The sequence below is a fragment of the Chiloscyllium plagiosum genome, unplaced genomic scaffold (assembly GCF_037043375.1).
Source record: "Chiloscyllium plagiosum isolate Xiang-an unplaced genomic scaffold, Cpla_swu_hap1 HiC_scaffold_35, whole genome shotgun sequence".
Classification (NCBI taxonomy): domain Eukaryota; kingdom Metazoa; phylum Chordata; class Chondrichthyes; order Orectolobiformes; family Hemiscylliidae; genus Chiloscyllium; species Chiloscyllium plagiosum.
In genome coordinates this window covers 69,842,446-69,855,098 of record NW_028270173.1, presented here as the reverse complement: position 1 = coordinate 69,855,098, position 12,653 = coordinate 69,842,446, and the positions used below count along the sequence as shown (strand labels likewise).

The following is a 12,653-nucleotide window of genomic DNA, read 5'->3' as shown; positions in this document are numbered from 1 at the left end:
TGTCCACCATTCTCCATGTTTTCACTGTGTTAAGGACAATCTGTTTCTGCAATTCGCCATAATAGTCCTCATCTTGTTCATGAACGACAGATTAATGAGGGGACAATTTGTCTGGAAGACCTCGATGTCCAGCCAAATTAACCATGGGTCCTGGCAAGCCCAATCAGCCACATCAGGTGGAGGAACAGAGGGATCTTGGGGTCTATGTACATAGATCTTTGAAGGTTGCCACTCAGGTGGATAGAGTTTGTAAGAAGGCCTATGGAGTATTATCGTTCATTAGCAGAGGGATTGAATTCAAGAGTCGTGAAGTGATGTTGCAGCTGTACAGGACTTTGGTTAGGCCACAGTTGGAGTACTGTGTGCAGTTCTGGTCGCCTCACTTTAGGAAAGATGTGGAATCTTTGGAGAGGGTGCAGAGAAGATTTACCAGGATGTTGCCTGGAATGGAGAGGAAGTCGTACGAGGATAGGTTGAGAGTTCTCGGCCTTTTCTCGTTGGAACGGCGAAGGATGAGGGGTGACTTGATAGAGGTTTATAAGATGATCAGAGGAATAGATAGAGTAGACAGTCAGAAACTTTTTCCCCGGGTACAACAGAGTGTTACAAGGGGACATAAATTTAAGGTGAAGGGTGGAAGGTATAGGGGAGATGTCAGGGGTGGGTTCTTTACCCAGAGAGTGGTGGGGGCATGGAATGCGCTGCCCGTGGGAGTGGTAGAGTCGGAATCATTGGCGACCTTTAAGCGGCATTTGGATAGGTACATGGATGGGTACTTAATCTAGGTTAGAAGTTCGGCACAACATCGTGGGCCGAAGGGCCTGTTCTGTGCTGTATTGTTCTATGTTCTATGTTCTATGTTCTATCAGATAGTAAGGAACTTAGTTGGATTTCTTAAAGTATGAAAAATCGTCAGGCTCCCATTCACTGTGGAATCTGCAATTTGTCCAGCTTAATAGGAGGCCATCTGTGACGCCAGATGAAAGATCAAAGCCAACTATTAAGCCTCTGTAGCGCCTGCTTGGGCAGCGTCAAAGGGAGCATTGGCATGGGGTATCATAAACAAGGAAGGACATTCATTTTAACCAGAGCTAACCCAAACAGGATATTGGAAGATCCTGTCTTATCTTCTGTAGCAACTGCACGAAGTTAGCTTTATACAATTGATTGAAGGAGAAAGTGAGGACTGCAGATGCTGGAGATCAGAGCTGAAAATGTTTTGCTGGAAAAGCGCAGCAGGTCAGGCAGCATCCAGGGAACAGGAGAATTGACGTTTCGGGCATAAGCCCTTCTTCAGAAGAAGGGCTTATGCCCAAAACGTCGGTTCTCCTGTTCCCTGGATGCTGCCTGACCTGCTGCGCTTTTCCAGCAACACATTTTCAGCTCACAACTGATTGAAGGCTTGGGTGATAAAAATACCTAAATACAAGGAACTTCCTTGTGGCCATCTGGAAGGGAATCAGCTTCCACTCCAAGGACGGGTACTCTAATAAGACCCCCAACAGGGATGGCCTCCAATTTCATAAAATTAATTTTATACCCTGAGAAAGATCCAAATAAATTAATCATTCATATTAAACAGGACACAGATTTTATTGGGTTACTTAGAAAGAGAGGAACGTCATCTGCTTAAAGGATGATCTTATGGCTTCCTGACCTACCTCCATGGCAGTGATATTGGCGTCCCTCCGAATGACTTCTGCCAACGGCTCAATCATTAATGGAAATTGTAACAGTGAAAGGGGGCAACTTTGTTGGCTGCCACTGTCAATACTAAAATTGTCAGACCTTATACCATTAGTGAAATCCGCTGCTTTCGGATCACTATATAACACTGCTACCCACCTGGCGAAGACCCCTCCAAGACCAAACCATTCAAGGACACAAAAGGTGCACATCCACTCAATCCGGTTAACTGCTTTCTCTGCATACATGGAGACTACCAAGCCTGGAATCGAACCTTGCTGACACACTGGAGCCATATTTAGGACTCTTCTAATATTATCATAGGACCTACGGCCCCTAATAAAAATGGTCCTCTTTCACAATGGACCTTCAAAGCTAGCATTTGCGACAAAATTTCAAAGTCCATGTTTAATAATGATTTGGGCATATACAAAGTGCAATCCTCTGGGACTTTCCCTCTCTTGAGAATAAGATAAATATTTCCTTCTCTCAAAGAGGATGGGAGGCAGATCTGACTGTACGAATAATTGTACATATCCAACATTGGCCCAGCCAGCATGTCTATGAACTCCTTCTCACTCCGAAAGTCCATCTGGGCCTGGGGCTTTACCACCCTGGAGCTGCCTCACTGTCTCCTGTATCTCTCGGATTATCAGAGGGGCATTCTAAAGAGACGCTCGCTCTGAACTTACACCTGGGAGGTTCAAGGGCTTAATAAAGGAGTGCAACATCGCCAATCAGTCCTCTCAGCCCGCTGACTGGAACAACCCAGAGTAGAACTTCCTGAACGCTGCATTAATCTTTGTGGGATCGCGGGTGATAATAGCAGCAATCTTCTTTCTGGCCAAGTACGCCTAATATCTATCTGGTTATCACCATGCTCGAATAACTTCCGTTTTGCATAGGAAATCTCTCTCTTTGCTGTCTGGGCGAGTGCAGCATTCAGAGCAGTCCGGAGGGCTGTAATCTGCTGCAATTACGTTACAGACGGTCTGACAAAATATGGTGTCTCAGCTTTCTTCTGCCGAGCCTCAAGCATACGCTGCTGCTCTCCGTTCTGCTGCTTCTGAGTCGCCGAGCAAGAAATGATCAAATCCCTTGTATCGGCTTTGGCAGTCTCCCAGAGCACTGGATTACTGGCCGTACAAAAGTTAATGTTTCAAAAAAATTTAAATTCCCCGAAAAATACTTAATGAATTTGCTATCCTTCAGGAGGAAAGGATCCACGTGCCACTGCCGTAAGCCTGCCCCATCGCCACCATCCTTGAACTCCATGTACACTGCCACATGATCAGAAATGGCTATGTTCCCAATTCTACAGGACAGCACCGAATTTAAAAAGACCAATGGGGCATACAACATGCCAATCCTAGTTTGGCATTTATGTGGGTTAGAAAAAAAGGTGAAGTCCCTATCTTCAGGGTGAAGACATCTCACGCATCCACCAACCCAGCTACCTGTTCAGGTCCACCAGCTGCCCGGGTGGCGGGGAAATACCCGCGAAACCCCTCGATATCCTATCCACCTCGGGGTCCATACGTCAGTTAAAGTCTCCCCTTAATTGTATGACTTGCCCCACGGATCATCAACCAGGAGAGCGGATCTATTTGAAATTTGAGGGGGTGTGCTGGGGGCAATATTAATCAAGGTCCCATATTCCTCTCCATGTATTAAAGCTTTAAGGATCAGAGACCACCCACATTCATTCTTAATTTGGTCAAACAACTGAAGTGGAAGGTTCTTTTGAATGAGCATAGCTACTCCTCTACTTGTTGTATTAAAGAATGAAAAAACACCTGGGTGAACCTTCCCTGCTGTAACTTTAAATGCTCCTTATCAGTCAGATGTGTTACTTGCAGCAAGGCTACATCACCCATTTCCTTTTTAAGGCTTGAACGTACTTTTTTTTTTCTCTTAATCAGTGAATGGCTCTCTTTAACATTCCAGGTGCACCGGTTCAACGAGCGGTTAGCCGTAACCATCCGAAGCAGCCCATGACCCACTGGGAGAAGAACCCCATTTATAGCGCGCCGAGTGAAAGCTGTAAACAGTTTGTATAAACTTGAAAATATAATGACAAAAGCAACCAAATCAAAACTTCTAACAACTACTTCGACCATGAACCAACATAGAACACAAATAATTAGAGACGTTCCCCCATGCACACAGGGGACGATCATTAACCCCCATGACTCCTCCTAGCCAAACCCGCTCCCAACCCAGACAAAACAAAGTTAAAAAACGTTACACGGGTCTCACAACAAGAAAATTAAAAGTGGGCATTCAACCCCGTCCCATCCATACCTTCACCCGAAACAGTCCTGGTGAAACAAAATGTAACCACCCCCACCTCCGCAACACCCTTTCCCATTCCGTACTAAGAGAGAGAAACGAAAAGCAAATGATAGAAAAAAAACAAAGGATACTGGGAGGGGAGGAAGAAAGGAGGAGAGAGTAAAAGGAAAAATGGGACCTCCACATACTAAAAAAAAACCTAAAACGAGGTAAACCAGGAAAACCCCAGAGAAAACAAAAGGAACACATTTGTCCATATTATTTGAACCAGCCGGTCTATTTTAATGTGTAGAGGAAGTCCTTTGCGTTTTCTAGTGAGTCAAAATTAAACACAAACGTAATATTGCTGGATATCTTACCAAGTACAGATTATTCACGTCCCTCAAGCTCCTTTTTGCCTTATCAAAGGCTTTCCTCTTGCGGATCACAGCCATAGAAAGGTCTTGGAAAAAACATAATTTGTGATCCTTTGTAGATCAGAACCTATAGACCCTTCCGCAGAGCTCGAGAAGCTTCCACCACCTGTTTTTCTCTATCGTGCTAGAGGTGCACAAGGACCAGGCAGGGGCGCTGGTCCGATCCGGGCCTGCACACTGCAACCTGATGGGTCCGCTCGACCCGCACCCAGTCTGCCCTGACATGCAGCTTCAAAAATTGTGTGAGCCATTGTTCCAAGAAGCTGACGAACTGGCCTTGTTGTTCTTATTCCAGCAGCCCGACCAAACTGATATTATTCTGAAGGCTCCGATTTTGGAGGTACTCTACCTACTCTACTAAGGCCTGTACCTAACATTTCAGGGCTTGGACCCGACCCGCTGAGGATCCTACCATGGTTTCCAAAGCCACGGGCCACTCTTCCACCTCCACGACGTGTGGCCCGAGACACTGGATCGCCTGGTCATGCTTCTGCAGCATGGCTGAGATCAGTTCCAGCATGGTTCAGGTCTCCTCCATTGCTGAATCAATCTTCTCTCGCAGGCTCCTGCACTCCGAGACCAGGCTCTGCTCCACAAATAAGTTCCCTGGGGAGCTCGCGGAGGCCGACATCACAGCCGCGGGCATATCCATTGCTGCAGTGCCCTGCTGGTTGTGATCCTCGTGGTCATTTTCCCTTGGACATTTTCCTTACTCACTTAAAATGTCAGAGAGTAATACAGGGGATCAAAAGCGACCGATGTTTACCACAATAGGGAAGAAATAGAGGATGAACGCACCACGTTGTGTGGGTTCTGGTGTAGAGCTCAGCAGGGCAGTCCTCCTGGATCGCTGCCATCTTGGATCTCACCCGTATAATCACTGTTAACAAAGTGTTTCTGAAATGGTTTGTAGATGTTTCGTGTGCACACTAAATTGCATATAGTGTCAGGTGCATTAGTCAAGTGTAAATGTGAGTACATGGTTCTGGGTGGGTAACTCTTCAGAGGGTTGGTGTTGACTTGTTGGGCAAAAAGGCTTGTTTCTACACTGTAGGAAATCTGATCTATTTGCCAGCAATTTGCCCATATCCTTCTAAATCCTTCCTATTATTATACCCATCTGGATACCTTTTAAATGTTGTAATTATACCAACCTCAACCACTTCCTCCGGCAGTTCATCATATACACACTCCACTTTCTGAGTGAAAAAGTTGCCGCTGAGTTCCCTTTAAAATCTTTCCCCCCTCACATTAAATCTATGCCTTCTAATTCTGGACTTCCAAACGTGGGGAAAAGATCTTGATTACTCACCCTATCCATGCCCTTCATGAATTTGTAAACTTCTAGAACGTGCAAATGTGACTCCAAACCAGAGTCTGTGGTTTCAGTCATCCGGGGTTTAAATTCTGACATTGAATACTGAAACCTCTTCCATCTCGATCAAATCACTATTCTAAACTAATTTTAGTCAACGTGTTCAAACAAATTATAAAACACCTCTAGTAGAATTTGAACCTAGAGCTTTGCGGCCAGAGGTAGGGACCCTACCACCACTCCACAATAGTCTCTAAACTTCCAACATTATTCTCCTGTGCGTTTGTTCATCAGCCTGTTCTGACATGCTGTGACACTTCTCTGCACCTGAATCCAAACTGTCTGGTCTCGAGCTAGGGACACGTTCAGACAAGTTCAGGAACTGGAATAGAATCCAGAGCTCTGCGTCAGAGGTAGGGACACTACTGACTACACAAGACCTAAACCATGCCAAAATTTTTAATTTTAAGTGCAAGCTTTCAGTTTGGTATGGATTCATTGAAAACTGGTTCACTTTACTGAATAACACAGTGAGAATAATAACATTGTTTAAAAAATGCAAGGTACTTGCCTCAATTGTAGGATGTCGAGTTTATATGGTCTGCCTTCCAGATAAGATATGAACATCTTTAAATACTTGGCTATTATTTCCAGCTTAAATGACTATTATCTGTAGTCTGCAATATGAGGAAATGAAATCCTGCAGACACACTCTGCTCTATGAAAGATATCGAATAGATATCAACACCAGAGACAAAGAAAGCACATACTTCCTGGCCTCAAATACCGATCACTGTTTCCCACCTCTAACGTGTGACTGCCCTCTTCCTAAAACCATTAAATGATACAAACAGATGATTACTTTCCAGCCTTTCTTCCCCTCACTGGGCAAAAGAATGACAGATGGAGTATAATGTTGATAAATGCAAGGTATTGTACTTTGGTAAAACAAATAAACACATATAAAATGAAAAGTCGAGCCAATGGTAGTGTTGCAGAACAGAATGACCTACGGTTTCAGGCATAATTCTTTGAAGTTTGCATCATGTGTGGGCAGGGTGGTTAGGAAGGTGTTTCACTTGCTGGCCTTCATAAACGAGACATAGAGTCATAGAGAGGTACTGCGCGGAAACAGACCCTCTGGTCCATGCCGACCAGATATCTTAACCTAATCTCGTTAAATTTGCCAACACATTGCCCATATCCCTCTGAACCCTTCCTATTTATATACTCATCCAGACGTCTTTTATATACTTTAATTTGACCAGCCTCCACTACTTCCTCTGGCAACTCATTCCATACGCGCACCACCCTCTGTGCAAAAACAGAATTGCCCCTGAGGTCCCTTTTAAATCTTTCCCCTCTCACCTTAAACCTATGCCGTCTAGTTGTGGACTCGCCCAACCTAGGGAAAAGACATGACTATTTACCCTATGCATGCCTCTCATGATTTTATGAACCTCTATAATTCAACCATAGAGAAAACAGCCCCAGTCTATTTAGACTCTCCCTACAGCTCAAATCCCTCAGCCCTGGCAATATCCTTGTAAATCTTTTCAGAGCTCTTCCAAGTTTCACAACATCTTTCCAATAGGAATGAGACCAGTATTGTACACAATATTCCAAAAGTGACCTAGCCAATATCCTTTACAGCCACAGCATGACCTCCCACCTCTTGTACTCAGTGGTCTGAACAATAATGGAAAGCATACCAGACACCTTCACGATCCTATCTACTTGCGACTCTACTTTCAAGGAACTATGAACCTGTATTCCAAGGTCTCTTTGTTCAGCAACATTCCCCGGGACGTTACCATTGAGTGTATGCATCCTGCTCTGATTTGCTTTCCAAATTGCAGCACCTCGCATTTATCTAAATATATCTCCATCTGCCACTCCTGAATCCATTGGTCCATCTGATCAAGACACCATTTTACTCTGAGGTTACCTTCTTCATTGCCCACTACATTACCAATTTTGGTGTCACTGCGAATTTCCTAACTATATCTCCTATGTTCGTATCCAAATCATTTACATACATGACAAATAGCAGTGGATAGTCCTTTGAGTGCAGGAGCTGGGACGGTATGTTCAGATTGCACAGGACATTCGTAAGGCATGTCTTGGAGGACTGTGTGCAGTTCTGATCGCCCTGTTATATAAAGGAAGATATCAAGTTCAGGAGAGTTTTATCAGGATGGAGTGTTTGAGTTATTAGGACAGGCTCGATAGACTCGGACATTATCTACTGGATAAACTTTATAGAGGTTTATAATATCATGAGGGGTATCGATAATGTTGAATGGTAGGTGTCTTTTCCCTCGAATGGGGGATTGTTTTAAGATAAGAGGAGCACGTTTCTAAAAAGACGTAGCGTCATAGAGCTGTATAGCATGGAAACAGGCCCTTAGGTCCAACGCGTCCATGCAGACCAGATAGTCAAAATTAATCTCCTCCCATTTGCCAGCAGTTGGCCCATTTCTACCTGAACCCTTCCCATCCATCTGCCCATCCAGTTGCCTCTAAAATGTTGTAATTATAGCAGTCTCCACACCTTCCTCTGGCAGCTCATTACACACAACCACCCTCTATATGAAGATGTTGCCCATTGGATCCCTTTTACGTCTATCTCATCTCACCTTAAACCTTTGCCGTCTAGTTTTCGACTGCATTACTCTAGGGAAAAGACCTTGGCTATTCACTCTAACCATTGCACCCATGATTTTAATAACCTCTAACGTCAACCCCCTCATCCTCTGATGCTCCAGGGAAAACAGCCTCAGCCTATTCAGCCTCTCCCTGTAGCTCAAACACTCCAATCCTGGCAACATTGTTGTAAACCCTTTCTGAAACCTTTCAAGTTTCACAACATCCTTCCTACAGCAGGTAGATCAGAATTGCATACAGTATTATAAAAGTGGTCTAACCAATGTCCTGTACATACGTAATCCAGTCTCCTAACCCTCATATACACAATGCACTGACCAATAACATACTTTCTTCACTATTCTATCTACCTGAAAATCCACTTTGAAGGAACTATAAACCTGTACTCTGAGGTCACTTTGTTCAGCACCACTCCCCATGACTTTACCATTAAGTGTATAAGTCCTGGCCCTGAATTGCCTTTCCCATATGCAGCATCTCACATTTATCTAAATTAAACTGTGGGCGGCATGGTGGCACAGTGGTTAGCACTGCTACCTCACAGCGCCAGAGACCCGGGTTCAATTCCCGCCTCAGGCGACTGACTGTGTGGAGTTTGCACATTCTCCCCGTGTCTGCGTGGGTTTGCTCCGGTTTCCTCCCACAGTCCAAAGATGTGCAGGTCAGGTGAATTGGCCATGTTAAATTGCCCGCAGTGTTAGGTAAGGGATTAGATGTAGGGGTATGGGTGGGTTGCGCTTCGGTGGGGCGGTGTGGGCCGAAGGGCCTGTTTCCAAACTGTAAGTAATCTAAATCTAAACTCTGTTGGCCACTGCTCGGTCCATTGGCCCATCTGATCAAGATCCCGTCATAATCTAAGGTAACCTTATTTGGTGGCCATTATACCTCCAATTTTGGTGTCATCTGCAAACTTACGAACTATACCTCCGATGTTCATATCCAAACCATTTATATACATGATGAAAAGTAGCACCGATCCTTGTGGCACTCCACTGGTCACAGGCCTCCAGTCTGAAAAACAACATTCCACCACAACCCTCTGTCCTCTACTTTTAAGCCAATTCTGTATCCAACTGGCTAATTTCCCCTGTATTCCATGTGACCTAACCTTGCTAACCAGTCTCCCATGCTGAACCTTTTCGGATGCCTAACTGAAGTCCATATAGATCACATCCAGCGTTCAGCCCTTATCAATCCTCTCCGTTACTTTTCAACAAGAAATAATCAAGTTAGTGAGACATGATTATCCAGGCACATCCCCATTTGACTATCCTGATAAAGCGCTTTTGCCAAAAACGTCGATTTTCCTGCTCCTCAGATGCTGCCTGACCTGCTGTAATTTTCTAGCACCACTCTAATCTAGACTCTCATCTCCAGCATCTGCAGTCCTCACATTTGCCTGTCCCTAATCAGTCCTTGTCTTTCCAAATACATCTAAATCCTGTACCTCATGATTCCCTCCAACAACGTGCCTACCACTGATATCAGGCTCACCAATCTATAGTTCCCTAGCTCTTCTTTTCCATTTTGTTTAATAACAACTCTTTAGTCAAACTCATGACTTCTAGTATCTCACCTGTGGCTATTGATGATGAAAACATCTCAGCAAGGGGCATGCAATCACTTCCTTAGCTTCCTACAGAGTTATTGGGTCCACCTGATCAGGACCCGTGAGGTTTTTGTTTTTACACAGCATGTGATTCTTGTCGAGAGTGAACTTCCTGAGGAAGTGATAGATTGTGGGTAAAGTTACAGCATTTAAAATGCATTTGACTGAGTACAAGAATAAGTGAACGTTTGGACAAATCTGGGCCAAGCGCAGGCAGATGGGACTGGTTTAGTTTGGAATTATTGTCAGCATGGACTGTATGGACCAATAGATCTGTTTGCAAAGACCTTGTATAACTCGATGAGTCTATGTGCATTTACACGTCCAAGTATTATCTGAATGTTTCTGCTAGTGTTTGTCTATTTGCGTGTGTCTATATATATATGTTGCTGTGTACCACTCTGTGCATAACTATCTCTCTGTGCGTGTTACATGTGTTCCTGCATTAATGTGTGGATTTCTGTCTCTGCATCTCTGTGCAATGGGAACTCTTGATGTTTTTGGTGTGAATCACTGAAGCTGGGTCAAAACCACTCTCTCTTCCTCTCCCTTTCCCTCTTTTGTATGAAGTGATACAATGCCACACTCAACTGGTCTGATTTAGGTCTTTTCAATCCTTTCTCACATATAAGGTTACTTGTAAGAGTAAGACATTAAAGATTATCTCACGGTTCCATGGTGTAATGGTGAGCACTCTGGACTCTGAATCCAGCTATCCGAGTTCAAATCTCGGTGGAGCCTTCTTTCTGGGTGGCACGGTGGCACAGTGGTTAGCACTGCTGCCTCACAGCGCCAGAGACCCGGGTTCAATTCCTGCCTCAGGTGACTGACTGTGTGGAGTTTGTACATTCTCCCCGTGTCTGCGTGGGTTTCCTCCGGGTGCTCCGGTTTCCTCCTACAGTCCAAAGATGTGCAGGTCAGGTGAATTGACCATGTTAAATTGCCCATAGTGTTAGGTAAGGGGTAAATGTATGGGTCGGTTGCGCTTCGGCGGGACGGTGTGGTCTTGTTGGGCCGAAGGGCCTGTTACCACACTGTAAGTAATCTAATCTAATCTAATCTAATCTAATCTAATTGCAAGTTACAGGAAGTGCATTAAAATTAATCTCATCGCCTTGCAATGTGGCTCACTTGGAGTTCCTTGGATATAATTGCAACGGAAATATGCTTTAATGAGGACACTGTGTGTTGGAAATGTTACACAGTGACAAACAATTTCCACCTTAGAGAAGGAGCGCAGACATTTCTGCACATGAACATGTTCCACTCTGAGGGCTTCAGTACAATGGCAATACTCTCCACACCAATCTTGTGTGTGTGTGTGTGTGTGTGTGTATGTATGTGTTTGGTGCAATCAAAATTTAGAATGTATTGTGCTGTAAGCTGCTGCTCTCCCTCTCTCCCTCCCAAACTGAATTCCTGAGGGTTTGCACACTTTACCACCACGATTACAGTGTCGTGAGGGATGAAGTGACGAGTACCGGAGGGGCAGCCGGGAAGGAAAGCAGTGAGCATAAATACTCATCCTTCGACGCCAACGGTCACTTTGAGTGCGAGCAGCAGCTAAGGTAAGACAGTTTGTTTTAAAATTACTTACCGGTAGCGGGCAGCGGTGTTTTTTTCTCTCTCTACAGAAAGAGCGGGAGCAGCAGGGGGAAGTGACGAAGACCAGAGGGGCAGCCGGGAAGGTTTTTTTCACTTTAAAAGCGCGCAGGAGAAGAACCCGAGGCACTACAGAGGGAGTGTCTCCCACCCGCCCTCCTCCTCTAACCTAATTAATAAGACCCGTTGTGGTAAGTAGGTAAGTGCTGCATTTTGCTTGTTGTATTCTAAAGACCCAGTTTTTTTTTTATATAACAGGTTACTTTCAGAGGGATGTCAGTGAAGGCAGTGCAATGTTCCTCTTGCAACATGTTTGAGGTGAGGGATGCCATGGACGTCCCTGCTGATAACACTTGCAGGAAGTGCACCCATCTCCAGCTCCTCCAAGACCGTGTTAGGGAACTGGAGCTGGAGTTGGATGAACTTAGGATCATTCGGGAGGCAGAGGGGGTCATAGATCGGAGCTTTAGGGAAGTAGTAACTCCAAAGATGGCAGATAGATGGGTGACAGTGAGGGGGACTGGGAGGAAGCAGCCAGTGCAGGGACCCCCTGCGGCCGTTCCCCTCAAGAACAAGTATACCGTTTTGGATACTTGTGGGGGGTACGACTTACCAGGGGCAAGTAACGGGGCTCAGGCCTCTGGCACGGAGCCTGTCCCCGTTACTCATAAGGGAAGGGTGGAGAAGAGCAGAGCAATAGTAATTGGGGACTCGATAGTTCGGGGCACAGATAGGAGGTTTTGTGGGAACGAGAGAGACTCACGTTTGGTATGTTGCCTCCCAGGTGCAAGGGTACGTGGTGTCTCTGATCGTGTTTTGCGGGTCCTTAAGGGGGAGGGGGAGCAGCCCGAAGTCGTGGTCCACATTGGCACCAATGACATAGGTAGGAGGAGCGCTGAGGATGTTAGGCAGGCTTTCAGGGAGCTAGGTTGGAAGCTCAGAGTTAGAACGAACAGAGTTGTTGTCTCTGGTTTGTTACCCGTGCCACGTGATAGAGAGTCGAGGAATAGGGAGAGAGAACAGTTAAATGCGTGGCTACAGGGATGGTGCAGGAGGGAGGGAT

The 12,653-nt window shown here is 45.2% G+C and overlaps 1 non-coding gene across 1 annotated transcript; it reads left to right on the top strand.

The window, feature by feature from the left end:
- The first annotated feature begins 10,657 nt into the window (after positions 1-10,657).
- trnaq-cug (transfer RNA glutamine (anticodon CUG)) lies at positions 10,658-10,729 on the top strand. Its single transcript has one exon. It is a non-coding gene; the product is annotated as a tRNA-Gln (tRNA).
- The last annotated feature ends 1,924 nt before the right edge of the window (positions 10,730-12,653 follow it).